This window comes from Patagioenas fasciata, chromosome 18 (assembly GCF_037038585.1).
Source record: "Patagioenas fasciata isolate bPatFas1 chromosome 18, bPatFas1.hap1, whole genome shotgun sequence".
Taxonomy (NCBI): Eukaryota; Metazoa; Chordata; class Aves; order Columbiformes; family Columbidae; genus Patagioenas; species Patagioenas fasciata.
In genome coordinates this window covers 1,992,614-2,006,647 of record NC_092537.1, presented here as the reverse complement: position 1 = coordinate 2,006,647, position 14,034 = coordinate 1,992,614, and positions in this window count along the sequence as shown.

Here is a 14,034-nt window from a genome sequence, read left to right as displayed (position 1 = left end):
CTGTTAATCAGAGCCTGGCACCAAGTCAATATACTTTCCCATAACAAAAGAGACTCAGTGCTACAGAGCCATTTCTCATAATTTCATTCAGCATGCTACAAAGTAAATTCTGATGATTTAATTGTAAATTATCTCTTTAATAGGAGGCTGGTTTTATAATTACCATTAAAACAAAATGTCCCTTCTGCTTTATCCAAGCTATGCCTTTCACTAATGGTGTTCTCTTGGATTACTGTCTTTTTATCAGTTGTATTTTTATGAGACTCATAGGACCCAATTTGATGTTCCCAGGTATTTCAAGCAGAACACACCGTACATTGTTCAAAAGTAATATTATTAGAAATGCAGCTAGATATGTGTTGCAATATTTTTTTGAGAACTAGAAGATTCAGATTCCCTGAATCTGAACTTCTATTATTCAACAACTTGTAAAAGTTTAAAGACAAGCATATAATGGAAAACACTGTTCAGATTCCAAGTAGCAATTATTGGTTCAAAAATGCACCATTGTCTACCCTCATCCATCCCTAACACCAGAAACCAGCCACTGCTTCATGTGGCCCCTGCCATCCCATGGGAGCTGGGAAAATATACAGGTGATACCCTCCAGTCATCAACCAGTGGAACCCTGTGCAGAAAGGAAAGAGTTAACTCCCAAAGAGATGGCCAAGTAGGAAAACTACCTCACATCTGTATTATGTCCTGTACTGACGGGTGTTTTGTTGCTATAACACTCCCTGTATTCATGATCCCCCTGGTACCAAAAGACTCATGTCCCTCTCTGATAAAGCTCTGAGCAGCCCCAACAGCATTTGCTCTTTGAGCAAACAGTGTCCACATCATCAGAAGCACTTGGAACTCCTCAAAATTTAAAGCCAAAGTGATAATCCTGCAACTCCTGGCTCACACCTGGTCCTGCTCCATCCCTCCGAATTCAAGGGCATCTCCACGGTGAGCCAAGATCACCAGGCCTGAGGTTTCCAGCATCCCACATGAGCTGGTACTTCATGGCTTTTTCACTCTCCAGACTAAGTTCCAGCTTGCATTTCTTACCCCCTACTAATACTTACTTTCACAGCCTATTTCAAACAACAGTGCCTCAAGTCTGTTTTCCCAAGGTTACATTCAGATGCTTGCAGCAGGTATCTTGTTTTGGCCCCTGTTATAGGAAATCCATAACCAAAGAGCAAAAATATCCCTCATGCTAAACATATCTGAATTCGCTGCAGTTTCTGGCTTGGTAACACATTTCATCTTTTGCTTTTGGAGAGAAAACATGCATTGTTGGAGATTACTGTGAGAAGAGCAACAGAACTTGGGTCTTGTGTCTGTGTGCTCCCACATCTGCCCCAGCCACCTGTCACCTTGGCATTGTTCTCAGCTCCTGAGCCCTTTGGGACAGTTACTGCCTTTTTGTTTGGTCAGCAAGAGCAAGACAGCTGCACTGCATTTAGCATCCCATGGTGCAGGTAAATAATCACACTACTAACAAAAATAATCAGAATTCCACCTATCACAAAGTACGATACCGTGACTCAGGCACTGCAATCCTTATGCTGCCTGCTGAGATACCACCCAGAGCCAGAACCATTTGCCATTTAGGATTAATAAAGAAAAATGTGCCAAATTTGGAACAGCGTTCAGCACTCAACTGAAATATCAGCAAGAAAGTTGCTTTAGAAGATACATGGCTAGACTCCTGTTTATTTTTATTAAAAATGCAACTAATAAAATAAAAGGCAACTATAGGAGACTCCAAGCACAGCAGAGGAAGCTGAACACAAGGAGTCTTGCCCAAACCAATGAGCTCTTTGGAATATAATTACATACGTCAGCAAAAACTGATTTGTCCAAGCACAAGTGAGAAAGCAATTTTTTGTAGGCTGCAATCAAAACAAACCAAGGACGGTAAGATTGCTCAGAAGAGAAAGAAAGAGACCATGAAAAGGAAGTTAAAATGAGATTGAGAGGATGGAGGAAAAAGGTGACAACAGATAAGCAACTGAGAGTGAAAGAATTACAGTCCAGGGAAAAGTTACAGGCTGTGATAGAGCTTCATGCGCTGGAGTCAACGCAAAATTTGGGAAGGGAAGAGTGAGGAAGAAATGGACAGTCTGATAAACACTTGGCATTTTATCTCCCCTGTGCATTATTCACATAACACCTTTTTTAAAGGGAGCTCAACAAGCAGGTTCCAGCTGTGTCCAGCTGTTCAGGCTCCAAAAGAGCCGGACGAGCCCCAGGCAGCTGCCACCCCAGGATCAGACAGAACCTCACGCTATCACCCGTTATCTAACTGCTGGGCATCTGGGTCAGCCACTGTCATCTCCACCCCCTGCCTGATTCCAGCTTAGGAAATAGCCCAGATGTTTACAACACGTTACAGGACGGGGAACCACGCGCCTAGAAGTCCCCAAGTGTGACTGCGGGGCTGGGTTTATCCCTGCCCCATGCCATTTGACTTCTTTCTGTGCCTTCTGAGCTGTGTCTAAACTCTAAGATCAAGTGAAATTACAGTGCAGCTCATTACAGGGTTGTGAGTTCAATTATTTAAGCCACCTCCTGCACTCTGGCAGCTTAGCAGTTGAGCCTCCTCTTATGGAACCATCCTTGGGAACTCTCCAGTGCAGGATTGACAGCGATCAGCATCATTAAACCAAGTTACATAAAGAGTAAATCACACACACAAAAAAATGCTTTTCAAATTGCCTTGCTTCTCCTGTAGATTCAGGGCAAAGAAAGGGGTATTTTGTTTTGTTTTTATTTCTAGGAAAGATGAGAGCTAGGCTGAACTGACCCTGCTGCACACCCCTCACAAATCCATGGCTGAATGGCCAGAGCATGGTGCTTAAAAGAGCTGAAAAATGCTGCTTTTCACACCCAAATTCAAGGCAGGAATGAGGCTGTGATGTGAATTAGCTGTGAAAGCGAGAACAGAATGAGCAGCTTCCTACTTAGAGTCCCGACTGGTCAACAACAAACCACGCCAGCAGATGCTTATTTTCCATTTTAACTTCTATGGTGCATTAGATTTAGTCACCTTGTCTGGCATGAGTTATGAAAGAAGCATTAAGAAAACATCTACAGAGGGTCAATTCCATTTCAACCTTCATAAACAACAAATATCATCTATGCCAGTTTGCTGGCCTCAAGCCTGCTATTAAATTAATAATAATAAAGCCCCAGAAGAAATAGTTCTGGCAGTGCCTCACATCTCATGCTTACATTTCCATCCTGAGTTACTACAGTTCAGCACTGGACTCGTGTTTGGGTGATTAGGGAAAAAAAGTCATATAAAAGATAAAATTCACAGCTACAACATAATATCTTGAGGAAGGGAGAGAACAGATCAGATGTAACTTGGTACTAAGAATCAAGGATAGCAAAAGAACAAGGTTCTAATTTTAAAACACAGTATTAAGTTATCTGTTTCTTGGTAGGAGTTCTTAACCATGGGTTTTATTCACTAGGAAGAAGATTCAGAATCAGCATCTTCAAATCAGCTGCAGAAAAGGAATAAAAAGGGCTGAAAACCACCATTTCCAACATCTTAAATTGGCTGCTTCACACAACTCACATAACAAGTGGGGGTTTGTTTCTCCACCCCAGAGCTATGGAGAAACATGAATCCCAATAAACAAATAAAGAACAAGCAAGTTCAAACCAGAGATCAGGAAACACTCAACACAATCATAAATATTTTATTGAGGCAGAACTGCTGCTTCATTCAGGAAATTATTTGATACCATCAAGGGCTGAATAAGAGTTGGAAGTAGAGAAGGGACAGGGCAAGCCAAATAATTACTCTAATTGTCAGATTCAGTTGACTTCATCCGGATCAGTGGCTGCTGCACAGAACTTTAAGAACTACTATTTTTATTTGTACATTTACTAATTCAACAGCCCTATGTTTGAACACAAAGGCGTTGGCAGCGATGGAAGGAGAAATTAATGGGCTGTATTTATTGTGGCATCATCTCTGCAAGTCTAACATGTGCAGGACAGTTTGCTGCAGCACTTGCTCAGCAAGTTGCTTCTGCAGAGAGATTTTATATTTGATAATATTTTAAAAAGCAGAAAAAATACCCCATATTGCTACCAGCAGACTTTCACAAAGCCACATAGGCTTTTAAGCTCCCATGAGAGTTTCAGAAAATGTTGTTTCCATATTTATCTTGCAGGGCAAGGAAAAAGCTCTCATTGTTTTCACTTGAAAAGATTACCTTAAAATTTATGGTCAAGCTTGTTACACTTTGAATCACCCTTTTCCATCCTGCTGATTCCCATAAAGCTGCAGAGCTCCCACCAGCTCCAAATCTGTGTCTTTTGGGTCCCATTGCTGGGGGCTGATGATGTGACAAATTTCTCATAAATTACCAAAACTTTAAAAATATTCCAGGTAGAAGAAGTGCAGAGAAAGGAGAATAATTTTCATATTTGCGTGTGTTGTCACACAAACTACTCCTAATTGTAAATGAACGTTCCTCAGTTTGTGATGTTGTTGCACAGCCCATCCCTGCCCATAGACACAGGTAGCAGGTGGTTTTGGGGACATCAGGGTGACACTTTCCAGGGTGAGAAAAGGCTGGACAGCAAACACAGCTGGGGCCTGGCAGAAAGTCAGAGGCACCAAGGAATGTTCTGGGAAACACTCAGGAAAGCAGCACAAGGTTAACAAGCAGCTTCTACTTAGATTTCCCCTGCTCAGAAGGGTTTTGCTGCCAACTGCTTCTTACATCACAGCACAGAGGTTTTTTTCTCCCTCCTGCTGACATTCATCATATTCTTATGATTCCCCAAGTGGACATTTTCTGACGCAGTTTATTATATTCTCTTTATGGTTATGGAGAGCCCTGGGACATCCCCTGCCATGCAGCATTCCTGTAACTGCCATGGGGATGGATAACTGTAAAACACCATCATGGGACGAAGCAGGAAGGCATGTGAGATGAACTTATCACCTGCTCCGTCAGCATTAGGTGCAAGAGCCCTTCCACTTTCACATTCAGAGCTACATCAAACCCCTCAAGATGTTTACAGATAGTTTCCAAAATGTTCATAGAATTTTGGTAATGAGACTTTTGCCTTTTAAGAACCAATGACTTGACCAGTGTCCCCAACAGAATGAGCTGCACCCAGGGTTGCTTTTTACAGCTGAACATAGGGGTAGGAAAGAGCTTTCCATCCCCATCCATTTCCTAAACCATTTTCTACGACAAGGCTGGAATAGGAACAGGCAGCATTTCACATCCCACAGGGCAGTACCCTGGGCCACCGCCTGACAATTCGCTTAAACATAACACTTGGAAAGCTTAAATAGTGTTTTATGGGGGGGAAGAGGAAGCCACCTAAGTCTGTGTTTTAATTTCTACTACTTTTAAGCTAGTATTAAGATAATAGACTAAGTATGAATGAGGTTCTAGAAGTTAGAGTTATTTAGAGCAATCAGGCAGACAGAGTGAGGTTTTCATTTGCTTCCAGCACAATGAAGTTAAAAGGAAAAGCTACAAGTTGCCACTAAAGAGCCTCACATACTAATATTAATAATTGCCTTGCAGTCCAAGAAAGTGAACACAGTGGGTGAGAATGCAGCACACAGTAATAATGTAAAGTCAGTTTCTTCATGCTAAAAGCAAATGTCGCACTTCCACACTCCAGTTCATTTAGGTTTACACCGAAAGCCAGAGTAACAAAGGGGCAGTAAATGATGGAGTTTCCTGCCAAATCAACTCCAGGAAATGCAGGAATCCCACTCGGACCAAAACTGCACCTCACCGGATTTCCAGCACAATACAGTTGGTAAATTCTCTCTGACAAATGAATGCCAGCCCTGCTGAAGCTTGCCCAGGAAAGGCAAATAACCCCACAGAAAGGAACTGGGAAGGCATCTGTGCTACTGATTTACCTTCTCTCCAAATTAATTACTTCAGCCTAGAACTGGGTAAGTTACAAGAAAAAAAGATTTGGCCTTGATCAAAGCGATTCACAGGTTCAAGTAAAACCTGGCAGAATCTTGGCCAACAAAATCATTAAAGAGCCCAGGTTGAAAGGGGCCTTGAAAGATGAACTGGTCCAACCTTTTGTGGAAAAGGGAGCTGAGGTAAGAACAAAACCAATAAGCTTTCAGAGAAATTGCTATTTAGCTATTTTTAGAATGCAGCGTTTCAGATTTCCCTTCAGGAAAAATTAAGTGAAGAGACAGTAAAACACATTAAATATCTAAACCAAAGGAGAGCACAAAAAATCCCCAAGCAAGAATTGGAGGTTTGAAGTGCGTCGTCACTTCTATAGACAGGAAAGAAACCTGTTTCTGTTTCACTTCTATAAGCTTTCGAGTACAACTAGAATAAAGATAAAAAGCAGGAAGAAAAGTCTGACTGCGTAAAAACTGTGAGAAACAGAGATAGGAGAACTGGAAATGCTCTTCTTTCCTTTCCCCAGGAGAAATGGAAGTTGCAGTTGCTCCCGAGAATCCACATCTGCAATGCCAGCTTTGCAAAGCCAGACCTGGACCAGCCAGTGTCCTCAGCTGGCTGCAGATGCAGAGTTCTCACCCTGTGCTGGATTTAAACAGCAGCACAAGCCCCAACAGAAAACTCTGGAAAGTGTCACCAAAAACAAGCCCTTTAGCACTCACAGAATGAGAGATCCACAGGAAACTTAAATGGCTGATAAAGGATGGCGTCCTTGGCCTGGCAATAGCTGAATGATGCAGAACATCTGTTTACTGACATGCAGGACTTCCAGTTTTTTTGATAAGCTGGAACTTCCCTCCTTCCCTCCTATTAAATTCCAGCTGTAAAAAAAATCATTTCCCTGCACATTATGCAATTCTGAGAAATAAAAGGCCTTATACCAGCCTCATGTGATCCAGTTCACTAATAAACTCTGCTTTTCCAGTGAAGACCAATTCAAAATTATCTACAATGGTAAACTGAATTAATATCAGCTTTGGATTTATACCTGCATCTTAAAATACAGTATAAAGCAGCAATGGCTGCGAAAGCCTTTTATACTGACTTCACTTTCTGACAGGTTACTATTTAATGACAGCAACACATTAGAAATGTTGGTGCTCTGGGATATTTTTCAAGTAGAAAAATGTTTTTAAAACTGCCCTTAAATGACATGTAGTGGACTGATCCTGAACTTGCTTGTGGCCAAGGCCACAGACCAGGGCAAAATCACAGCTCTGCTTTTCTTCATTTATTATGCAGGCTCTAAGCACAGGATCATACCCTACCTAGCAAGGTGCCTCCAACATCACCTCCTTGCATAGGAAAAGCTATATTATTCTAAGGATCAGTTTCATTTATGTTGTTAAACAGCCCCTTTATTTGTTGCTATGCTACAGAGCAAATATTTTTGCCATTTGGTTTGTTTGATCACAAACAAAAAGCTACGGGCAAGTAATTTTCTGTTCTGATTTACTACATGGAAAACCTACCCTTAAAACACAAGCAGCTTGGCTCCACTGGTAATTCCTAGAAGTTAAACGTGGAATATTCCATCTGGTGCCAAGCTTCAGGATTACCTTAAGGCAACACGCATAGATCAGGGAGGTGATGAAAATGCAACAGGAGCCCTTCCCATCCTAGGCACCAAATGAGAAGCTTTCTCCAGTGCTTTCCACCTGAAAAGGAGGCAGCAATGATGGGAAGAGCAGACAGGAGCAGCAGCCCCAGTGTGGGCACATTTACTGGGCTTCCCACAGAGCATCACAGCCCAATGCTCAACCATAAGAGCCTCGATAAACCCACAGTGCTTCACCATTGCTGCCACCAGAGCACCAGCCTCCCCACCTGCCACAAACTAGTTTCATTTAATGAGATTAACGCTATTTAACTGCTTAGGCATGAGTAGGTGCTGTGCTGGATGGCAGAGGGTTCCTTGCAATGGATTTCAAGCCAAGGCTTGGCTGATTTTTTTCCCTTTGTGGGTGAAATGTGCCCGGTGTTGCTTACACTGAGCTGTACACAGTGTTTTGCAGACAGGATCTCATCCCCAACACAGCACTGTCAGTACATGACATCAAAGCACATTAAACTCTCTCTTGGTTCAAGTAGAAAAAATCATCAGGCTTTTCATTTTCATTGTAGAGCAAAACCAGGATTTTTAGGACTTTTTGAACTCTGTTTCAGGGGAAAAAATGGAAATAGTTCAACTTACCCTTGTATGTAAGTGCTTATGTATTGAGATCTTAAGTTAACATCACATTTCCAGGAAATATGACAGATTTTAGCCCAGCCAAATAGGTCATCAAGGCAATTATGTATCTCAGACACCACTTAACAGTTCAAATTGTGTTGCTCTGACCCAGACACCATAAGGAATTTGACCCACAATATTAACTACAGAAGGGAATCTACGCATGTCCCTGATAAATGCTCTGTAACTACTACATCTGTTAGAAAGATCAGACACATTGACAAGAGTTATTAAAAATAATTGATAGCTGATGTTCAGCAATTCAGGGATGAAGGAAGAAAATCAAGTGGCTTTCAAGAAGTCATTACTCAAGACATTAAGTGATAATATTTTCCCGAAGCATCAAAATAAATGGACATGATAAAGCTGATAGAATTAAACAGTCTTTAGCCACAGAAACGCTTTACCTTATCACATCACACGTGCATTGAAGTACCAAGCAGAATGTGCAACTTGTGCGGAGATTTTTCTTACTCTGGCCAAAAGCTGATGCTCCAAGGACTTCTTTTAATCTTCTCCATAATCAGTTCATGTGACCATATTCTCTGTCAGCCACTGAGAAAAACCTCCTTCACTTGTTTCTATGTATTTGCATGCATGTGAGCAAATATTTGTATAAAATGAAGTTCTAACTGAGAGGAAGCAGGACCAGGAAGAGAAATACAAGTTTTTCAAAGTATATCTGCCAGTGTTGGCTCAGATAATATTTGCTGGGTAGTAGCCATAGAATTTATATTCAGAGAACTATATTAGAATATTTAATTTGATCTTCTGTGTACCAGAAGGCCAAGCTTCAATCAGTCATTCACAGTACTGAACAATATACTTGGCTTTGACTAAGCCTAGGCTAGTGCTTAGCTAACATACATTTACTCTCAGGGCAATAGATTCTCAGCCTTTGAGCATCTTCATTGCCCTTGGCAATTTGTTCCAGAATATAACCAATAAATTGCATCAAAAATGTGTCCAATTTCTGATTTCAATTTGTATGGCTTCAACTTCCAATGAAATACTGTGCATTCTCTGGCAGATTAAAAAGGCCGTTAAGTAGCAAAACTCCTTCTGAAATAGAAAGTGACAACATTTAACTTATAAAAAGGGCTGAGCAGTGATTTAAATAGGAAGTGTCAAAGCATTTTATCCTATCTCTAGATAATTTCTGTAGTCTTCCACTCTCCATTTTAAACCCATTTTCCAAACGTAATAAAAACTGAAACAGTAACAAAACTGTCTGCTCAATCCCTCCTTACCTCTAGACATTGGGAAGCTGCAACAGTTGTGGTGAAATAAGCAGATTTGTTTTACACAGTAACACCAGCACAGAGCATTGCACAGGACAGTGTCCAGCTCCCTCAAGGGGAAACAGTGTTTGCTATAGAAAATATAAGTTAAAGCAGCCTTGTATGTGGTGAGAACACACAGGCACTGGCCAGCGCTCTCTGCTGAGCCAGTCTCCACTGGTGTTTTTCTTTTACCATCTTTCACAGCCTCTGTGGATTATAAAACAAAAGGGCAGCTTGACTGACAGGTGTTAAAGTCCCTGCAGCCCTCCAGCCCCATTTGGATCATCCTCCCCTCCTTTGGAAAAAGAACAAGTGAAACTGAACTTGTGTCTCCAGCCCCGCTCCGCACTCCCACAGGCACTCTCCTGAACGTGCTGCAGCAGCTGCATGCATGCTGAGCTCGCTTTAAGGTTTCTTCCCCTATAGATCCACTAATTTTGGTTCTGGACTAACTGTTCTGTGGCAGTAAATCTGACAACAGATGACAATCATGGATTCCAGCAGAGTGACTTCTGCTAAGTCATTTCTCTTGTGTTTCAGAGCTTGCAGACTCTTTCCAAAATAACCCACCGCACAACACCAAAAACCACACACAAACCACCCACAATTATCCACGGAAAAATCTGTTTACTCTGTATCTTTCCAGTGCAGCCCTATAGCACTACTATAGACTAAGTAAATAAAGGTTGATAAAACCCCGGGCCACATCTCACCATCTTTATTCATTTGAGCAGACTCTGAACAAGGGTTTTTAAATGAAGAAGCCAGATTTTTAAGATGTTGCCTACCCCATAAATCAGAGGAGCTGCCCTTAAGCATTGCCAACAGCACTGAAATCCTGCATGATGGATTCCTCTCAGTTTGTTCGCCCTTAAATAAATCAAATGGTGAGAAAGAAGTTTGTTAAAGACACACAGGAATAAAACCAGTATTTGAAACTAAGCTCAGTGAGAGACAGCAATGTCAGAACAAGTAATTAGCTTAGATCTTCTATCCAGAGCACACAGTGAATTACATTCACTTGCAAGGATGCTGTACAACCTGTGGTGATGAAAAGACAATTCTACGCTCTGAAGGGACAGGCAGCGTAAATCTTCACAACTCTATCGCTTCCAGTAGCTGAGCTGTGTTCTGATCGCATTGCTGCAGCATGAATTAATAGCTTTGCAAATGTAATATTACCCACTTACAGCCCTTGTGCTTGTACAGCACAGACCTGGACACCCCAAACATCATAAAAACCCAGCCTTGATTTGCTGCACTCAAGGTTACTGAGATGGGAATAAAGAGCATCAATTTGCCCATCCACTAAGCACAGTTCTGAGCAAGTAACACCAGACATTTATTTTACTAGAAAGGATTTAAAATCTGCTCTCAGCTAGAAAAAGCCAAGTCCTGAGCAGATTTTCATACTTTATTAACTACTGTTGGGTTTGAATGAAGCTGATCTTGACTTCTACTCCTTGAGCAGCAGCACCTCACAGGAGCAGCAGTTCCAAGATGCTCAAAGACTGTGCTACTGCTCTGCCATGGGTGAAGGAGTGTCTTAAAATAGTCTTTCTAGGAGAAAACATGTAATCCAACAGCTCTGGAAAGTTCTCAGGTCCAGGTGTTACTGAGCCTTTGAGAGTTTCCAAGTACAAGGTACTAAGGGCACAGAATTGAACCTCAGTCTCCCAGCAACTTCAACCTGAGCTGATGGAACCCAATTGATGACATTGGCAGTTGAATGAGAACTTCTGGGAAGGAAGAATGCAAGATAAATCTTTTTTCCACCCCTATGAAACATGAGCTTTATATATCTCTCCTTGCTGATGCATCATACCCCAAATTATCTCAAATAATGATATAATTCTGGGTAGCTTGCTAATACAACCATCTTCAATTTCACTTAGCAAATATTTAATTTGTCATCTGCTAATTAACTAAGTAACAGGCATGTTTTCCAAGATGTGACAGCATGCAGCAGAGAGTTCTCGGGCATTTCGGAGTGGTGTTTATTTTAAATCTAACTATGCACAGCCTTTGGCTCAGAGTTCGAAATATCCCAGCTCCTCCTGTCCAAAATGAAATCTGCTATTGCAATGCAGACAAGCATTATCACTTCTTTGTGCACAATAGCCAGGGATTTTTTGATCAGAACCTGTTAGAAGCTTTCAAAAACTCTTGTCCTTATTTCTATAGCTTTCTCAGCTTTGTTACACACTCTTAGCTATCACTTTACATCGCCCCTTCAGTAAATGCATCTCACATGTTTTCCATTAGAAGACTCAGTTGCAGACAAGTAGCTGAGCAATGAGTATCATCTCAGGCTATTTTTCCACTGATCTGTCACAAAGCGTCCGACTTTATTTACATGAATTTCTTAAAGGTGTGTAACGAGTCCAGCAGGGCTGTATATTTTAATTGGAAATTTCCACTCTGAAGAATTATTTCCTTTTGCATTCCTGGTATTTTCTCATTTGAGTTCATCTTTATTTAACTGAAGGTTAATTCATGCAGTATATAACACGTTTTTTTCTTCAGCTTGCAGTAGTTTTGAGCCATTTTGCCCTGATCTGTTCTAATCAGCACAATACCTTCCTGGCAGCAGACTTGTCCTGCCCCCCCAGTCAGCAGCAACACCTGCAAGTGAACCGGGGATGTATTGATTTTTCCACATAGCTGCTGGCTACAAACCCGTATTCATAACATAACATGGAACCTCTGGCTTTTATCAAAATACGAAAGAAAAATGAAACTGAAGCAAAAAATATATGCAAAAAATATTAAACTAACGAACACTTTGTTCAGTTCCTTGGGTCATAACTATTGAAAGAAAAGACCACTTACGTTGTGCACCAGCACCGCTTGCCAAACTCAGCTGTGATAACAACAGAGACAGCAAAGGCCATCTCTGTTCAGACAAATATTCTCCTAATATTGCAGCCCAACCCTCCAGTGAGGTTGTACAGTCAGGAGCCTGGGGCTTTACAACCTCTGTCATTTATACAACAGCTCTACAAGTTCTGAAAAATGCATTTTCCCATTGTCCCAACAATATTCAGAACCAAAGAACAAAACAGACTATGGAAACCAAGACCTTTCCATAGTTCACTGTATACACTTGCATCCCCAGGTTATATTCCCAGTAGGGGATTGTGATATTAGGAATAGTAGAAAATTATGTTGTTCAAGTCTTAACAACGCTACTTTTATGAGTCTATGCAGGACCATCCCTTTGCATACCAAGGGTGGTTATAGGCACCAAGTAGGGGACTTATACCCAGGTTATTAATATTTTTACAACCTTAAGGACCAGCTGTGTGCTAAAACCCTGCCTGGTGCCACGAGGCTTCACATCTTCACAACATGATGTGAGAGCTCAGGTGAAGGATGCTGTAAAGCTGAAAGCCTCAAGACAGTAACTAAGTCATCCTGCCCTTTCTGTCAGACACCACAGGCCAATGCAAAGCGTGACCTGGGGATGCCCAGGACACAAATGCATTTGGGTAAGAGAGAAAAGTGAATTTTCCATCAAATGCATACCCAGAGGGCCCAGACTAGTCTGGGACTAACTCTGACAGTGTGAACAAACACAATAAATCTCAAATCTCCATATATTGTAAGTTAATGGCTGTGACATTTTGTAACGGTCAGTTCATAGCTCTGCAGGCTTTTATATTAATGTCACCTAAATACATTAAAAAGGAAATTAGCTCATCAGGGAATGCCAACTTTTATCTGCTCAGCCATCTGCTGAAACTGAATTATTTTAGAACAGTCAGCAAGTTATGGCTTGGAGAGGACCAGCAAATTCAAAAATTATTTATGCCAGCCCTTCCCCCCAACCCCCCCAGCTAAATCAAGGAGTGAAGGGAACTTAAAGCCTCCTCAGACAGCCCTGACATGCAGATTGGATTTGATGACAAACATACACAGACAATGAGTTACGAACAGGCAACCAAAGCATTGCTGAGTGGCTGCACCAAGCCCAAAGAGCTGCCCTCTCACCATTCCTTCATCGGGGCTTTTTTACCTTACCACCAGTACTATGTATTGAGAATTACGGAAGGCTGAATAATCAGCAGTACATTGTATTTTTTGCTGCAAAAAGTATGGAAAGACATGCTCAGTTCACAGCAATCAGGCTTGAGAGGGTCGTTTCTTGTAAAAGACAGTGAAATAGAAGGCACACTATACTGGTCTTAATTAAATACATGGCATATTAACTTAAATCACTTTTTGATGAAGCCAACAGGCCCAATGGCTGCAGAGAACCAGCCCATTTCAGTTCAGCAACTCTCCAGGAGTGTTCATTCACCTCTTGCAGAAACACAAAGCAACCAGGTGGAGGGGCTGGGGTCAAACAGGCCAACCTGCCACCACCAGATCTTGCCAGAAGGCATCAGTAATCACCATCGAGCTCCACTTGCCCATAAAACCTCTCTGCCAGCCAGTCCAGCCTTAGTCTTATCCTTGCTATTTTTCACCACCACAGAACAAGGGCTGCATCTTATCCACGCCAGTGCCAGACACAAGAATCCCCAATCTCATTTGTACC